At 38.3% G+C, this 19,670-nt stretch overlaps 1 non-coding gene across 1 annotated transcript; it reads right to left on the reverse strand.

Moving 5' to 3' along the window:
* Positions 1-16,538: 16,538 nt before the first annotated feature.
* LOC111827168 lies at positions 16,539-16,670 on the reverse strand. Its single transcript, XR_002830683.1, has one exon. It is a non-coding gene; the product is annotated as a small nucleolar RNA SNORA51 (small nucleolar RNA).
* Between the last annotated feature and the right edge of the window lie 3,000 nt (positions 16,671-19,670).

Raw genomic sequence — 19,670 nt, forward strand, 5'->3', positions numbered from 1 at the left:
AAAATACAACGGCCTAAGGTAAAGCCTGAAAATTGCTTTCCTAGCCTTCTGTGCACATAGGGAGCAGGCATGTGACCCAGAATCCACCAAACTCACTGGTATGAAATTTTGACTCACAAGGAAGAAAAGTGAGTGCTCAGACTCCATTCATATTTCAATTAAGAAGGCAGTGAAGATACATGCATGTGGAGGCATCAATGATGACCAGGGACTTTTCCTGAAACAGAACTGGCGCACATACAAAAAACAAAAACAAAACACACACACACACACACAAGAAAAACATGGTAGTTTCCTCACAGACCACTTCTATAGAATGATTCTGGTTTGTTCCAAGAGGCATAATAAGTGGTTCCTCATTTAGTCCCTGAAAAGTTCTCTGAGATACACTATATTATATCGTATTGTATATGTACAATATACTTTTATAATAATTTTTCCAGGAAAATAAAATAGAGGGATTTCCTGCAATCTATAAGTAAGAAATCAGAGAAATAATAGCACATGTAATTTAATTTCAAAATATTTTATATTTCTATAATTCTAAACAAAATTCATATTACCATAACTAGGTATGTGCCCTGACCGGGAATGGAACCCTCCACCTTTTGATGTACAGGACAATGCTCCAACCAACTGTGCCATCTAACCAGGACATCAAAATTCCATTTAAGTAATTGATCTCTCTCTACTCTTCTACAGTAATCATACATTCTAGTCAAATTGCTCTATTCACAAATCTTACCACAAAGGATCTTGATATACAGAGGAATTATTTAATTTATTCCCATAGACTACTTTTTCCCTACACCCAACAGAAGGCAATCAGATGTTCTGTAAATATCTCTCACAAGATAAATTAGATAACATCTCACCCCTAGTGAGGTCAGTTGCAGGATTAACTTGAATAATATTTTTGCACAACTCCAATTTCCTCAGCCCTCTGCCAGGAAGTTTGGCAAACAATAGCTAGTTTATTACTTGAGTTACATCCTACTCATCATTGCTAATTTACAGTCAGAAAATAATTAAAATGACAATTTAACCTATCATTACTCCAAATTCCTTGCCATTCAATACCTATATATTATGATTAGTTAACATTATCCATCTGAACCAACCTCAGTGATTTAACATAGCAAATGTTTATTTCTCAATCACATATTATTCATTGTAGGTGGCCAGAATTTTCCTGCATCTGCTGAACAGAGGTCAATAACTTTTCTGTTCTGTGATGTTTCTATTTTAACTCTTGGTCCTCTAGGAATAGAAGAAACATAGCAACTTTTACCTGCTTTGGGCCAGAAGTGACACATCACTTCTATTCACAGTCCATTGGCCATAGCTAGCCAGATGGCTCTAAGCTAACATCATAAGAGGATCCTCAAGAAATGTACAGGAGCATATAAAATATTTAATGGGCACTATTTATTTATATCACACAACTGAAACTAATCTTCTAAATTTTAAGCCTATTTTTTTCCTTAGATTTATTTTTTTATTACAGTTGACATTCAATATTATATTTGTTTCAGGGGTACAACATAGTGGTTAGACAGTCATGTAACTTACAAAGTGACCCCATCTAACATCATATATAGTTATTACAATATTATTGACTATGTGTTCCCTGTGCTGTATTTTATATTCCCATGACTATTCTGTATCAACCAATTTATTCTTCTTAATCCCTTCATCTATTTCATCCATCCTCCCCCCAACACCTCCCCTTTGGTAACTATCAGTCTGTTTTCTGTATCTATGAGTTTGTTTCTATTTTGTTTGTTCATTTATTTTGTATTTTATATTCTACATGTAAGTGAAATCATGTTATTTGTCTTTCATGTTTGACTTATTTCATTTAGCATAATACCCTGTAGGTCCATCTATGCTGTCTCAAAAAGCAATATTTATTTCCTTTTTATGTCCAAGTAATGCTCCATTGTATATGTGTACCACCTGTTCTTTATCCAGTTAACTATTGATGGGCATGGGTTGCTTCCATATCTTGGCTATTGTAAATAAGTAAACAATGCTGAAATGAACTGAAGAACAAAATTGGTCTAGAACATAGAGGCATTGAACATATTGACATATCTCTGGGAGGGGAAGAGATCAATCAAAGAACTTATCCTATATAATAAAGGGCTAATATGCAAATAGACCAAACAGCGGAACAACCAGGAACAACTGAACAACTGGGCACTATGACGTGTGCTGACCAACAGGGGGCATGTGTGGAACATGGCGGGCGCTGGCTGCTGCAGGATGGTGGAGCAGGTGAGTGGGGGCACCAGTCCAAGGCGGGGTGCAGTTCGCTGTCATCAGGGCAAGCCTCTGGTGGTTACTGAAAATTCTTTGCTCCCACACGCCATGGTCCCGCCCAGTGCTCATACCTGCTACCAGAGCCAGCCATGCTCACAACCACAGCTGGCACCAGTGCTGATCACTTGGTGCCATCAGTGGATATGAGAGGTGGCTGCCAGCCCTGATTACCCCTGAGGGCTTCTCCACCTCCCCCTGCTCCTGAGGGGCGATCGGAGCAGCAACTGCCACTCGCACCCACTGCTGGCACTGGCTCCAATCACTCAGCGTCATCAGTGGGTGTGAGTGGGGCCAGCACTGTTGGTGCGTGGGAGCAGGGTGGTGGCAGCAGGAGCAGGGCTGCCAGCAGACAGCAGACCAGGCGCCTTGGTAGGAGGGGCTGTGTGGGGGCATGGAGGACAGGCCGAGACCTGCCCCTGTGCTTAGCACAGCCTCACGGCCCACAGTTCCTTTCAAGGTGCACAAATCCATGCACTGGGCCCCTAGTATACATATATGCATAACCAATGGACACAGACAATAGTGTGGTGAAGGCCTGGGTGGGGCAGATGCAGGGTAGAGAAGGTCAATGCAGACAAAAAAAGGTGGACATCTGTAATACTTTCAACTATAAAGATAAACTTTTAAAAAACCCTCAATGATATATCACATCATAGTAGTCAGAATGGATATCATCAATAAAGCCACAAACAACATATGTTGGTAAGGATGTGGAGAAGAAGAAACCCTCTTGCACTGTTGGTAGGAAAGAATGGTGCAGCCACTATGGAAAATAGTATGGGAGTTCCTCAAAAAATTAAAAATGAAACTGCCTTGTAACCTAGAAATTTCATTTCTGAATATATATCTGAAGAAACCCAAAACATTAATTAGAAAGAATACAAGGTTGGACAAAAGTAGATTTAAAGATGTTCCTATTGAAAGGGATATGCAGATTATGATTATTAAAATAACTTTATTAACTCAAAAGAATGTCATAATGGCACTGTGCTATCATGATGGTTATAATCTGCATGTCTTTTTCCACATGAATAACTGTAAACCTACCCTGTATATGTACGCTTATGTTCCTTGCAACATTATTTAAGCCTATTTGCAATTTGAGTAACACTATACACTAGACTTATTTTCCATTTATTTTCAGAAAGATCAGTTTTCTTTCCTTTTCCATCTCTTTAGTTTCCCCATAAGTTTACCATACTTTTTAAAACTTTATTTCATATTTTATTCTTATTTGCTATGAATTTCTTATCCAAAATTATCTGCCTTCCACTCATGGTTTATTTAGATCTGAAACATACTTAAGTCCCAAGTCAATATTCTTATATTTTCAAGGCAGTCCAGATACTTTGGACCTTTTCCAAGTTTCTATAGCACTTAAGCCACACAGCTTAAAACTAAATTATCTTACCTTTATGTACAGAATATTCTGTTAGTTTTAAGGGATATCAATATGTAGACAGCAAATCATATAAGAAGACTTGGTAAGTGATAACAGTAGCAGTTATTGTTGGTAATAAGAAATATTAAAAATGGTCAATAACTTGTCTACATTAGACTCTTACAAAAATCTCAGAAAAGAATGCTTTAATGATTTTTTGGGGGGAGGGGGAAACTTTCAAATTTTTCTCCCAAATTGTAAATCAATAGAGAAATGGATGGGGTAGTCAGACATAAGGAAATCAAACTATTCATTGTATCAGTTGTAAAGCTGATAATAGAAGGAAACTAGATCTGCTGACATAAGCAGGCTATCTGGCATTCCTACCCTTTCTTAAACCTACATAGTCACAGGCAGATCTGAGAAAATACAGATACTTCTTACAGTTTTGGGCAGACTGGTTATTGCAAAGGAGAGGAAAGAAGTGTAAGTTGAGAGACATTAAAGAGAGAAAACTAGAAAATAATTGAGCCACACAAGTTTATTTTCTTCCCTCTCTATACCAATCAACCAGGCAAATAACTTTCTTCTCATGGTGAGAATTCAATAAAGGGCTATAACACAAAAAGAGAGAGAGAGAGATGAAAGGCACCTCCAAAACCTTTCACTCCTGGGGAGAAGAATTGCTCCCTCTAGAGAAACAGAAGGATAAGGAATGAACATTATCCCTTTCAGTGGAAGGCATCACAAGAGGGTGGAACTGGAGTTGCTCTATGAAGAAATGTTGGAGGAAAGTGCATTGCCTGGTCATTGGTGTAGAGGTGGGGAAGTACTCTCTATGCTTGAACAGCAAGACTTTGTGGGAATATTTTCTCCAAGAGGATAGGTTCTTGTTATAGTATAAATATATCCCTTAACACCAAGAATGATAGGTTGCAAGTACTGGGCATTCAGTAAATAGATTTTGAATGAAAGGAAGTAGCAGGCAATTTGTGAGGGTTTTAAATTTGGGATGTAAGAATTATAATTTTATTTTATAGAGATGTGTGTAGATTTTCAAGCAAGGTCTGACAGGGACAAAATATCATTGTAGGAAGATTAATCAGGCAATGGATTGCATTACCAAGGGTCTTGAGGGAGGGAGTTTAATTAGTAGATAATTGCAAAAGCCTTAGGATGATCGGACGATGGCCTTGATTAAAGTAGAAGAGGGTGGGTCTGAAAGAGAGTAAGGGACAGTTATGTAAAACCCTATGGAGGAAAACTGGCAGGCCTTGATGAATGACTAGAAGAGGGAGTGTGTGGAGGGGAATAACGATCAACTGACTCATCATTAATTAAACACTTATCATGATGTAGGACTCTTGGAGGAGTACATTTAATTGCACGGTATAATTATCATTCTTTTAGTGGAATTATGGTGCTTGTAAAGGAAAGCTCATGAAAAACAAATGAAAATGTCAGAAATGGATTCTGGGGGTAACTGGAATATCTGTGCAGAGATAGTAGCTGGAAATGTGGAAACCAGTAAAGACTACATATTTTGTAAATAAGAGATTCATAAAGCACAATAAGCTAATGGAGATAATTTAGTAGAGAGACGGACTCAGATTTTTGTGTTGTTTTGAGTCTTATGTCTGTTCTGAATACATGTATCAACAAGTATTGTGTTAATTTTATCTTCAGAATTTATTTCAATTTAGTATAATTCTTTATAAATGTAAATATAAAATAGTAATAATAAATGCATGATCCTTTAATAACATAACTATTATATTTATATTTTAAAGTCCAGGATAACAGCTAAGCAAATATGAAGATGCGTATGGAATATGAAAATTGCAAATTTTAAAGAAAAATAATCCAGTAAAGGTTTATGAAGAAATACATGAGTTAAAACAAACTCAAGCTGGGTTGAACACACAGAAATGGGATATACTGACAGCAATAGGGAGATAGAGTTTTAACAAAATGAATACTTGATCAAATTTACTTCCATGCTCAAAAGTCATAAAGACATATAAGAAATAAAAGGAAGTAAAGAGGAATTTTTCTCAGTATTTAATTGTATATATAATGATACATAAATATTTCCTGATCCAATTTGATAGTATTCATTATGTCTAAAACTGGAAGCTTCATAATGACAAGATCATGTTTTGGGGAGATTTAGAAACACAATATTTTAAATACAACCAGAGAATTTCATTTTCCTTTTTTAATTTAAAAACTAAATGAAGAGGTTATTGTACTTTAGTCTGTTACCAGAAATGTGTCAGCTTTGGCCCTTGGGTTCATTCATAGAATCTCATAAAGATGATTTTTCTAAGGGAAAAAGTGAGTATCCAGAAGTTTAGGTCTTTTACACTATTAAGGCTCATAGGTACAAAGAAACTTCACAAGATTCTTTTTAGATAATTACTTATTCCATGTAATGGGAGAATGATCTATGCATTCAATTTCCTCTTGTTTTATGATTATTTGTGTGTTGTTTTTTGGTGTGTTTTTGTTTGTTTGTTTTCTTTTCAACGACCTCAGAACTTTAATGTACAAATTGTACATTGAATTTATTTCTCTTTTTTCTTTTTTTCTTATTGATTAAGTTATTACATATGTGTCCTTATCTCCCCATGCCCCCCCCCCCCCGCTGCCCCACTCATGCCCTCACTCCCCTGGTGTCAATGTCCATTGGTTAGGTTTATAATATAAATCTCCCCAGTGATTCCCAAAGTGGGCGCTACCACCCCCTGGTGGGCTCTGCAGCGATACAGGGGGGGCGGTGATGGCCACAGGTGCATTTGTTTTAACTTTTTTTGTATTACCTTTCTATTCTGAGTTCAATAAATAATTTCATAATTTCAAACTTCAATGTTTCTAATTTACACCTTTCTTTACTATATTTTACGAAAAAGGTAGAAACATTAATACATATATCTTTCTGTTTAATTGCTATTAAAATTTTAAAAAAATTAATTTCCAGGGGGCGCTGAGTAATATTTTTTCTGGAAAGGGGGCGGTAGGCCAAATAAGTTTGAGAACCACTGGTTTATATGCATGCATACAAGTCCTTTGGTTGATCTTTCACCCTGATCCCCACCCTCCCCTACTTTCCTTCTGAATTTTGACAGTCTAATCAATGCTTCTCTGTCTCTGGATCTGTTTTTGCTTATCAGTTTATGTTGTTCATTATATTCCACAAATGAGTGAGATCATGTAACATTTATCTTTCTCTGACTGGCTTATTTTGCTTAGCCTAATGCTCTCCAGTTCCATCCATGCTGTTGCAAATGGTAAGAGTTCCTTCTTTTTTACATCAGCATAGTATTCCATTGTGTAGATGTACCATAGTTTTCTAATCCACTCATCTGCTGATGGGCACTTTAGCTGTTACCAAACCTTAGCTATTGTAAATTGTGCTGCTATGAACAGAGGGGTGCATATATCCTTTCTGATTGGTGTTTCTGGTTTCTTGGGATATATTCCTAGAAGTGGAATCACTGGGTCAAATGGGAGTTCCAATTTTAGTTTTTCAAAGAAACTCCAGACTGTTTTCCACAGTGGCTGTACCAGTCTGCGTTCCCACCAGCAGTGCACGAGTGTTCCTTTTTCTCCACATCCTCTCCAGCACTTGTCATTTGTTGATTTGTTGATGATAACCATTCTGACAGGTGTGAGGTGGTATCTCATTGTTTGTTTGTTTTATTTGCATCTTTTGGTTGATTAATGACTTTGAGCATGTTTTCATATATCTTTTGGCCTTCTGTATGTCCTCTTTCAAAAAGTGTCTATTTATGTCCTTTACCTATTTTTTGATTAGATTGTTTATCTTCCTTTTGTTAAGTTGTATGAGTTCCCTGTAAATTTTGGAGATTAAACCCTTATCTGAGATAACATTGGCAAATATGTTCTCCCATGCAGTGGGCTTTCTTATTGTTTTATTGATGGTTTCTTTTGCTGTGCAGAAACTTTTTATTTTGATGTAGTCCCATTTGTTTATTTTCTCCTTAGTTTCCATTGCCCTAGGAGCTGTATCGGTAAAGATATTGCTACAATGACATATGTCTGATATTTTGCTGCCTATGGATTCTTCTAAGATTTTCATGGTTTCCCATCTTGCATTTAAGCCCTTTAACCATTTTGAGTTTATTTTTGTGTATGATGTAAATTGATGGTCTAGTTTCATTTTTTTGCATGTATTTGACCAATTTTCCCAGCACCATTTATTGAAGAGACTGTGTTGACTCGATTGTATGCTCTAGCCTCCTTTGTCAAATATTAATTGAGCATAATGGGTTAGGTCTATTTCTGGGTTCTCTGTTCTGTTCCATTGGTCTATATGTCCGTTCTTGTGCCAGTACCAGGCAGTTTTGAGAACCAAGGCTTTATAATTACTTGTTGATAAAATACAATAAGTAATTGCTAAACATTACTTATTATCTAGATAATCCCTTATCTATACAACTTAACCTTTGTTTTCTTTTTAACCCAAAAAAATCTTTAAAATTTTAGAAATAGTAATAAATATTCTCTCATTTTTATTACTAAAAATTTTCATCCACATTTAAGTACAACAGCTCTAGGAATCAACAGATACTTACTCATGTCATGGGTAGAAATATGTAAAAAATAATAATCCAGAGAGCAAAAAAGGGGAGTTTTTTTAAATTAAAAAATTGAGACCATATGAGAAAACAGTGGCAATATTAATTAGTACTTCATTTGAAGATACTTTTAAAGTTTGCCTTTTGATTAGATAAATATGCCTATCAAAATGCATTCTTTGTGTTTTTTGTTTTTTAATCTATAACCGAAGTCATTATATGTTTTAAACAAGATTGCAGTGAAAGTGGTTGTTCTACTCATTAGAGGAAATTTTCTGTTTGGACCATCTCAGTGTTTCTGTGAGCAGTAAGAGGATGCTTTCCTGTGAGGCTGACTGCAATTTTTTAGATACTGTGATGTCTCACATTAGACACGGCCAAGGCAGGAAAGGAGATATTCAGCATGTTCACAGTCATGCTGCTCTAAATGTATATGCTCTTGGCTTCTTGCACACACCATACATGTGTGTATATAGGCCAAGGGCATTTTACTTCAGGCAACAGCCAGCAGATTCCAAATAGTCTGCTTGCAGGGAAGAACTGGGTTCAGGGACAGTCGGTGCAGGATGCATCCCTTCCCCTTTGTGGTCCGAAGGACACAGGCACACACTATTTCCCTGTCTTAAGCAAGGGAAATAGGATGATTTTTAAAATTTTTTAAAATTAAACTGAATATTTTACATGTAAATAAGTGAATGACCAGATATTTTAATTACCCTAGGGCCTCTAGGCAATAGTAGTGTCTTATTTCACTACTGAAAGTTTATTATTGTATGACTATGTATATGAACAAATATAAAACATTGATTAGAAAACCAAAAACATATACTCATTCAAAGTAAAACCTTGAACAGCACTGATTTGATTAGAATCACCACTTTTGCGTTAGTACCCCTCGGCTGTTCCTAGGAAACCTGTAGAAGGTGTGTTCTTCTTCGAGGTGTTCTTCACCACTGTTCTGAGTACGTGTGGGACTGCAAATCTACACTACTCAAAATGTGTCCCTTTTCCTTGGATCGCTTTTAAAGGCTTTATTTTCCTGTATGTACTGCTACAAAATAATAGATTATTACTTTTACTTCCTGGCACTGCTAAATGTAAAGAAACCCAGCAAGGAGACGTCAAAGTCATCTTTGATTTCTCCCATTCCTGTGGCCCCGGATCCTTTGTCCAGTTTTACAGTCTACCAATGAGTTGTCTCAGATATCTATCAATCATGTTTTGCTGTTGTTTTCCATCCCTATTGTAACTGCACTCATTCAGGCAACATTGCTCTCACATGGATGACTGTGGTTATTTCCTAACCAGTGACTCTGCCGCAATCTCTCCTATGCTTAGATGCCAGAGCTCTCACTCCAAACCACTGGTTAGGTGCTCGGGCACATTATTCTCTGTGTAAAAACCTTTCCTATTACTTAGCAAATTAAAAATACTCACAATTAAGGCAGATAAAAATGTTCCTTCTCCTCATGAGCTACCATTTATCTGATGAGAGTTTTATAAAAATAAGAGTCAGACATCTTTGAAATGTACTAAATATTATTTTTGTCCCAGGGAAGTTAAGGAACACTAGTTGATAGAAAAGGTGATATTTGATTTTGGCCTTAAGGAATGAGTAGAAATTCAGCAGGTGAGATTGGAAAATCAGGAAAGCAGAAGAATATTCCCAACATGGAGAAATCATATGAGCAAAGGCACAATTATTTCAATGAATAGTATCTGTTTGGGAAATCATATTCACATGGTATACATAAAGCAATGTTTTCCAAAATATATTTCAAGAAATATCATCAGCCCAAACCGGTTTGGCTCAGTGGATAGAGCATTAGCCTTTGGACTGAAGGGTCCCAGGTTCGATTCCCGGCAAGGGCATGTACCTTGGTTGCGGCACATTCCCAGTAGGGAGTGTGCAGGAGGCAGCTGAATCAATGTTTCTAACTCTCTATCCCTCGTCCTCTCACTTCCTCTCTGTAAAAAATCAATACAATATATTTTTTTAAAAAAAATTTTAAGAAATATATTCAGTCCTGAAAGAGATCTCATGAGAAAATATGTGAAACTTGTGAAATCTTTGGCTAACTTGTCTGTGTAATTCAGCATCTTATGTTTGTTTATTTGTTTCAACTAATAGTGAGTTAACATATTAAAGGCTCTGAGAGGCCATATTAAAGACAGCTTTTAATATTGCTTTGAATTAATGTTATATAAAAACTGCTTTGGGAAATTTGATGGAACACAATGATTTCTGAGGCTTTTTCACAAAAACAACTACATAAGTGTCATGAAATAACAAAGACAACTGTTACACAGCCTAAACAGTTGATAAGAGGACATACTTTGTGGGGCCTGATATAGAATGTTCTATGTTAAGGATTTAATTTTATACTTATTCTTATTTTAATTTTTTTACAGAAAATTTGGCAACATGAATTACAAACTATGACATAGTTTTCAGCCCAGAAGGAGATGAGATTGGGGAAAGGGACAGTCAGAGGTATGAGGCACTGGCCACTATAAGAAACATTAACAGACATTAATATATTATTAATGTATTATTAACAGATATCAATAAAATTTACTGCTGGTAAATATTAAATTTAAATTAAAAAAAATATTTACCAGTATGTATTATAAATAGCAGAGAATAGTTCATGAACTATATTGTTTCAATTTTCCAGTTGGGTATCATTGAAATCAGAGGGTTCAGAATTAAGCCATTGTATATGCCATCCTACATTCACACTGGTTAAGGACCTATTTAGAATTTATCCCCTTTCCCCACATAGTTACTATCAAGTAATTCCCATCTTCCATATACAGATATTACTCAGGATATTCTATGTTCTAATGCAACTTATTTAACATATTTAATGGTTTCTTAGCTGAGTAATCATAATATCTACCCCTGTGGAGTTCGCTGTGGATTTAATAATATATAGAAAGTGCTTGGCATGGCCTTGGGGATATATTCATTCAATACATATACATGATGGTGCTGATCACAGTCATGATGTTGATGTTTTTGTAAATTCTTGTCCAGTGAAGAGGATTTGTAAATATTTATATTCCTAATTGTTTGACTTGTGATAAATAAAGTTTTCATATGAAAATTATACTTGGTCCAGTTAAAACTATTTTAATCTGTGCAATTATATTTATCAACTATGTGAGAAAGTTTATAGACATAATTACCTTACTTATAAATGTTATTTAGTAACATTAGTTGGTATTGTTTAAATTATCTTGGTTATAGCTCTGAAGTATGTCTTGAGTTAAAGTCCTTGCCTTATGGATAATTTTCCAGGATTTGTGTGATGTATGCCACTCAGAGGTGGGTAGACAACAACGAAGAGGAGAAAAAGACCATGAAAAGAGCTTTTACTTCATAAGCAACATAGGCTGGTTTTCTTATCTTTTCTCTAATTCAGTTACTTCAGTTCTTGTTGATTTATAATGATGTTAGTCAGGGGATGAGAAGAAAAACCCCTTAGGTTTGGAATGTATTTCCTGACTTTGAATATCCTTCTTACAATGGTTTTCCAGCACAACACACCCAATTATTTGGAAAACCCGTCAATTATTCATTTATTTTGAAAAAAATGACATTACAAGTCACTCCTAAGGCACAGTGAAAGAAACCTAAAGAAATAATGATGGAGGCAGGGGAACCCATCATTCCTGGCAAAGAAAGAAAATTTGCATGAAAGTTACACAGATTTTAATAAATATTAGCTATGTAAGCAACATTTTTGGACAATGGGAATTGCTTAATTCTGGGAAGATGAACATGAACTCAGTGTTTAGTTTCTGGTTAATAAGACAACCTGCATAATGGGCTCAGGGTCATCGCTGTCCATCACATTACAAGTCTCCTAGGTGCATGGGCATTCTATCCTTTGTTTCCATCCCCCAGTCTTTTTATCATGACTAAATAATTTAAGAATAGTATACCATACCTAGGCTGTTCCTGCAAGTATTCCTCCTGCCTCAGAAAGGGAATTAACACTTTCACTGTATTTTGAAAGTAAAGAGAGTAAAAATCTTGAGATATGGATGGCATACCTTGTTTGTTAAGGGCAGAAGTAGGAAGGAATAGCCCTGGCTGGTTTGTCGCAGTGGTTAGAGCATTGAACCATGAACTAGGAGGTGGTGGTTTGATTTCCAGTCAGGGCACATGCCTTGGTTGCAAGCTCGATCGCTAGTAGGGGGCATGCAGGAAGCAGCCAATCAAATCTCTCTCATCATTAATGTTTCTATCTCTCTCTCCCTTTCCCTTCTGCTCTCTAAAATCAATTAAAATATATTTAAAAAGTAGGAGGGAATAAAGATAATTCAAAAAGATAAAAATTAATAGGAGAAACTTTAATTGAAATTATATATATATGTATATATATATGTATATATATGTGTATATATATATATATATGTATATATATATATATATACATATATATATATATATATATATATATATATGAAACTGTTTATTGCCTTCACTATCTGATAAGTGTAGACAGAGAACCCCCGACGACTGGGTGCCTTTGAAGCCCTAGCAAAGGTCGGAGCTAGGCGCCACCTCTGTTTGTCCAGACAGTGGTAGCTGAAACTACTCCCCCATTTATTATTATGTAAATCCTTGCTGATGGGCTAGTCTGCCTGTTGCCAGGGGTCGCCTGCCTAAGGGCTATGCTATGAATGCATTCCAGATCAATAAAAGCTTGGTGAGGCCTGAGCACAGGAGGAAGTCCTTCCCCTTGAGTTGGACTTGTTCGCCTGGTCCCCCAATATTTCCAAATTATCTCTTGTCTTTTCATTTTCATTTGTGTGTGGCTCTGCTTCCAGTTCCTGAACCCTGACCCACGCGGGACGTGGGAAGGAAACACCCACTATATATATATATATATATATATATATATATATATATATTTAAAAAATGAATAGGAGAACTTCTTGGCATTCTGGACATGGTTCAGTCATCCCTCCCTAGAGCCAGAGTTATTCTCTTCCTGCTAGAAATTTGGTTAAGTTGAATCCATAACTGTCTCCTTTAAATCTTAGTTTAACTTTCCACATAAAACACCTGGAGTAATAGAATTGTTAAAATTAAGAAAAGAAACCTCAACTAAAATGGGAGTCAGAAAGGCCTATAGAGGGATCTCTCACTCTCTATCCCTCCTAGGTCAATTACCACAAGTAGGAAACCATCAGTTACCAAAAGGAAAATGTTGTCAATTCAAAGTCAGTTAAATCAGATAAAAACCCAACAGGAAGAGATGTACCTTGCACTCCCAAATAGGAAGCATAACTACTTTAATACTCAATAGAAGGAAGGAAGATATTCCTCTTCCCCAACAAAAAGCCCAGCAGATGGAAATGCCATGGATCTGCCAGTGAGAAGCCATTGCTACCTGACCTCTTACTTTCCCCCAATAAACTTTCACTTATTTTTGCTGATAACTTCCTTATCACCCTCCCTTTTTTTAAGCTTTACGTCTTGTATAGATGAGATGCTGACATGAATCATTTAATAAAGCCAATTAAACTTTCAAATTCACTTAGTTAAATTTTATTTTATCAACAGAATTCTGGTAAAATGAATAGCAATTTTATGCTAAATGCTGATACTTCCAGAGCTGGATTTTTGTTATCTTATTTTTTTTCAGTTTATAATTGTGCCTTAATATCTTTATTTACTATAATTTGAATATATTTAGGAAAACAATTTATACTGCTTATTGAAAGAGTCCTTCAGTTGGCATCTGATTCATCTATAGTGTTAAATTTTTTATCTCTTTTAATTTATTTTTTATTATATCAAGGTTTTTATTGCTAATATTAAATATATTGCTCAAATTACAATAATATTTTTATTGGAAAACAGTTAAAATATACTGTATAGTTTTATGAAATGGTACTTATACAGTATTTTCTCTTCTTGAATGTAGTATTATACATATTCAAATAAATACTGAACATAATATTTCTCCAACAAGGAGTACTGTAGCTCTGAAATAGTACATGTGATTCTCCAGTTACCATGATAACTAGTCTTTATTTTACAAAAGCACAGATGTACAAAGCAAGAAAAAATAGACAAGAAAATGGCAATTTTTCCAGAAATGGCACATTTTATTTAATCCAAACATTGAATCTCTTTTCTTTGCAACTGATAAAAACTTTAAAACTATTACAAATACAGCATAAAAATAGATTTAAACTTTAGATTTTGTAATACATTTTCAATTAAAATCTAGTAAGTGTGTATGAGGTACTAAAGGACCTTGGGCTATATCAGAATGTGCCTAGTTATCTGATTAGTCATTCATTCTGTGCATTATCAGGTTTCCTTGTAGGCATTGAGGATATTTATAAAATGTTTCTCAAGCCCATTGTGTTTATAGAGAATTGCCATTCTGAAATAAAAGTGAAGGTATAGTTTGGCTTTCACTATATTGCCTAAAATTTTGTCTTTTTAATTATCTTTAATAAAGTGCCACCGATATGCTCTACTCCATCAAGGTGCATTGTACTTTTTTCTCACCCTTGGGGACTCTCCAGCTCCTTCAAAATGACAATCTTACCTAATAATAGACAAACATAAAAATTGACCATACTTTTGCTATGCCTTAAGCCATGCCCAACAGCCAATTAGAGCGACTATATGCAAATTAACCCAACCAAGATGGCGGCTGGCAGCCACGGAGCTGGAGCGAGCAGGAGGCTTGCTTGCTCAAGTGATGGCTCTGAACTCCACTCAAAAGCAACAAAGTTTCAATTATAAAAGGTAAATAAACCCAGATACATGCTTTCAGAAGGCCGTGGCCACAGAGCTGGAGCAAGCAGGAGGCTTGCTTGCCCCTGTGATGGAAGAAGCCAAGCTTCCCGGTGGCTGCTGCCTCCTCTCAAGGCAACAAAGTTTCAATTATAGAAGGTAAATAAACCCTCAATACCTGCTTCCAGTTGCCATGGCCACAGAGCTGGAGCGAATAAAAAAAAAAAAGGAAAGGCTGGGAGCTTCATTGCCAGGGGACTTGGTCAGTCTGAAAACAGCCATCAGCCCCTCACCCAGGCAGGCCAGGCACCCCAGTGGGGACCCCCACCCTGAAGGGGGTGTGGGAAGCCTGAAAACGGCCCTCAGCCCCTCACCCAGGCTGGCCTGGCACCCCAGTGGGGACCTCCACCCTGAAGAAGGTTTGGACAGCCTGAAAACAGCCATCAGCCCCTCATCCAGGCTGGCCAGGAACCCAAGCGGGACCCCCACCCTGATCCGGGACACCATTCAGGGCAAACCAGCTGGTCCCCACTCGTGCACCAGACCTCTATCCTATATAGTAAAAGGGTAATATGCAAACTGACCCTAACAGCAGAAAGACTGGGAATGACTGGTCACTATGACACACACTGACCACCAGGGGGCAGATGATCAATGCAGGAGCTTCCCTCTGGTGGTCAGGGCGCTCTCACATGGGAGGAGCTCTGCTCAGCCACAAGCCAGGCTGATGGCTGCCAGTACAGTGGTGGTGGTGGGAGCTTCTCCTGCCTCCTCAGCAGTGGTAAGGATGTCCAACTGCAGCTTAGGCCTGCTCCCCACTGGCAAGTGGACATCCCCTGAGGGCTGCCGGGCTGCCAGAGGGATGTCTGACTGCCAGCTTGGGCCTGATCCCCCAGGGAGTGGGCCTAAGCCAGCAGGTGGACATCCTCCAAGGGGTCCCAGACTGCAAGAGGGCATAGGCCAGGGAGGGACCCCCCCCCGGGCCACAAATTTTTGTGCACCGGGCTTCTAGTATTAAATATAAAATACTAAAATATATTAAGTGTAGAGAAATTATAATCAAATTTTGAGGTCATTTCTAAAGAAGCACTGTTTTTTGTTTGAAAAGCCAGACCTCAGCTTTGACTTGACTTTTCTTCAGAATTATACAGGGTGTCCCCCCAAAATTATGCACACTTCAGCAGCTGATAGCTCACTTGATGTTTCTTTCTTTTCAGGTTTAACACATTGGAATTATTATATTTATTCAAAATGAGTATACATTTTTAAGGGACACCCTATATATTTTTATTGCTATAAAAATTTTTAAATCCAGGTTAAAAAATTGTTTAACTGTGTCTAATTTTTACCATTGTAATTGATCAGTTATTAATAATAGGAAGATAGCAAAGGGAATGCCAGACATTATATAAGTATGGTCATCTGGGCAGCTTCATCAGAAAGCTTCAACTTTTTTTTTCAATGTCTCCCCATTCACAATACAGACCAGGCAAAGAGCCTGAGCTGAGGTGTATATGGGGTAAGTTTACTCTGCCTCCTATTTCTGTACAGTCAGTGTAAGAACACATCCTGTGGTTAGCACCAGGAGGCCGAAAGCTGCAACTTTTCACTCCCCAGGGGACCACTGGCCCATTCCCTGTAGTTACTGAGGGAAGAGGTCCAACACAGTGGCAGATGGGCACATGTACAGTGAAGTTGGGGTGATGTAGGGAAGTTGCTCATCTGTTCGTCTAGCCCGGGAACAAAGATAACTGGTTAGAGGGGGTGGAACCACTGCAGGTTCCCGAAATCTTGGAAGGTTAAAATCCCCAGACAAAGGAATTTTCTCTCTCTTTCTTGATCCTCTTGCTTCGCTCCTGTTTCCTTTCACTCCTGTGCACTAGCCTGCCATGTGGCCCCAAAGGCTGCATGGTCCACAGCTGGGAACACAAGCTAAGCCAACCTGATGCTGGACTGGAGTGTACAAACATGGAGTGGAAACGCTGGGCACTGGCTTTAGTCCCAGCTCTGCTAGGAAGTCCACACAGGATTTTTTCATTGGCTGTACAGAGGGAGATGGGACCTTGGAAATTCAAGGGTTTACTTCCACAGAAATAAGACTTCCAACATATTTCATCCTCCTGTGAGAGCCTCTGGAAATTTTTATTCCAGCCGCTCCCCAAGAAACCCACTTCCACTAGCAACAGGTGGGGATACAGAGAGGACGCCACTGATAACATAGTCTCTTAGTTGCACAACTGTATACGAAACATTCCTGACCAAATACAATTTTGATCTATCCTCAACCATTATTTGATATCTGTTTCTTAACTACCTGGAAATGTAAAGAGCCCTCAATGTGCTAAATAGAAAAACTCCTCACAGGGCTCTTTCAATTGACCCTAAGGCAGTGGTCGGCAAACTGCGGCCCCTTGAGTTTGACTCTTCCACAAAATACCACGTGCGGGCGCGCATGTACAGTGCGATTGAAACTTCATGGCCACACTCAAGGGACCAAAGAGCCTCATGTGGCTCGTGAGCCACGTTTTGCCAACCACAGCCCTAGGGCAAAAGCAGTTGAAAGGCATTTTTCTAAAAATCTGTCCAATTACTGCAAAGGACAATTTTGTTCTCCCAAGAAATACCTACTTTGTACGTGGAATTCCATGCCTCAGAGCAAGTCTGTGAAACAGTAGTAGAATCCATTATTATTTCTTTTTTCAGTTTGGACCTTTAATTTTTCTCATCCTAAAATTTCACCTGTTGCCCCTTCTTCCAGAGAAGCCAGTGCCCAATAATCTGTGCTGAGGTCCCCTGAGTACTTGGGAATATAGTACTTTGAAATGTTTAATTTGAGAGTGTGATTTCAAAATGAATAAAGTAAGCAGCGAATGTCTTCTTGCCTGAAATTAAATAGTCTGTAATAAAAATCAAAGGATTAGTATACGTGCTCTCTATAGCTTTAAGAGGAAAAAGAAGAAAAATCGCTGTGAGAAATAGAAGCTGAACTACAAAATGAGTCACCATAGCACTTCAGCATGTTAATTCTGTCTCTCCTGCATTTCCTTTTAAAAAATCTGCCTCTCCACCTGCTAAGGGCATAAAATTATCAACATTCTTAGAGCTTTGTTACTCAAAAGGTGATTCAATCATAAACATCAACTTCACCTGGAAGCTCTTTAGAAATGCATAATCTTAGGCCCTACTCCAATGTGCTCACTCTGAATCTGCATTTTAGCAAAACCCTTGGGAGGTTGTTATACACATTTAATTATGCCCTAGAAACTATGTAGCTATTTATCACTTGTCACCCTTTTCTACCTAAATCCTCTGATGATCACAAATAAGATATCTAACAGCTCAAATATTCACCTTCATGTGTTTATGCACATTGGTCAGTGTGGATTGGAATGAAAGATGTGAGCAAACACACACAACTACCATGTGGCACATACTGCTCAATGCTTTCATGTGCATTTTATTATCTAATTTTAGATCAATCTTTGGTAGGCACTCTGACCCTATAGGAATGGAAAACCTTTCCCTTCTTTTCTTCTAAATCCTTTGGCTGGTCTAATAATTAAATTGACAAAAAACAGATTAACAAGTGAAAAATGAATTTAATTTCATACCTATGTGAACCCCATAAAAATTTGTAAGACTCAAAGACAGACAGTTGAGGCATATCTGTATATATATAAAAACCTAAGTAACTTAACGACTAAATGACCAAACGACCCGTCAACTGGTCACTATGACATGCACTGACCACCAGGGGGCAGACACTCAATTCAGGAGCTTCCCCCTGGTGGTCAGTGTGCTCCCACAGAGGGTGCGCTGCTCAGCTGACTGACCTATCCTGGCAGCCCACCAGCCCAGTAGCAGCCACTCACTCCCTCAGTAGTCCTGCAGGTCCAATCTCTGGAGAATGGGCCAGGCACCAACAGACCAGCACCACTGGCATGATCCTGACAGTGCTGCTGGCCTCCTGGAGGTCAAGTCCAGTTTCCCACCCTAGAAGATCCGCAAGGAAGAAATGACATAAAAGCAGCTGCCAGGTGGCTCCTGATAACCGGTGTGAACATCAGCGGGATGGATCCGGATCCTGGGCCATCAATGGCATCTCACCGCCTGCCCGGAGGGCCGATCATGCCCCACCCTCCCTACACCCCTTGGGATGGGTACCAGATGCAGGGCTCATGGCTGGCAAGTGCATGCTTCTCCCAATTTGGACTGACAGGGCACAAGCCCGCAGCAGAGGGACAGGGATATGCAGGAGTGGCAGGCAGTGTTGGACTGCCAGTTTCAGCCCAATCCACACGTACCACCCCGAGGGATCCCACCCATGCAAGAATTCATGCACTGGGCCTCTAGTCCTATCTAATAAAGAGGGAATATGCTAACTGACCCTCAGACCATCGCAAAGATGGTGGTGCCCACAGCCAATAAGGAGGGAATATGCTACTTGACTGTCCTGCCCTCAAAGATGGTGGCACCCACAGCCAATAAGGAGGGAATATGCTAATTTACTGCCCCGCCCTAAAAGATGGCAGTGCCCACAGCCACAAGATGGTGGTGCCCAGTCCCCTCAGCCTTACTAGGGTGGCAGACA

Source organism: Myotis lucifugus, unplaced genomic scaffold, assembly GCF_000147115.1.
Source record: "Myotis lucifugus unplaced genomic scaffold, Myoluc2.0 scaffold_140, whole genome shotgun sequence".
Classification (NCBI taxonomy): Eukaryota; Metazoa; Chordata; class Mammalia; order Chiroptera; family Vespertilionidae; genus Myotis; species Myotis lucifugus.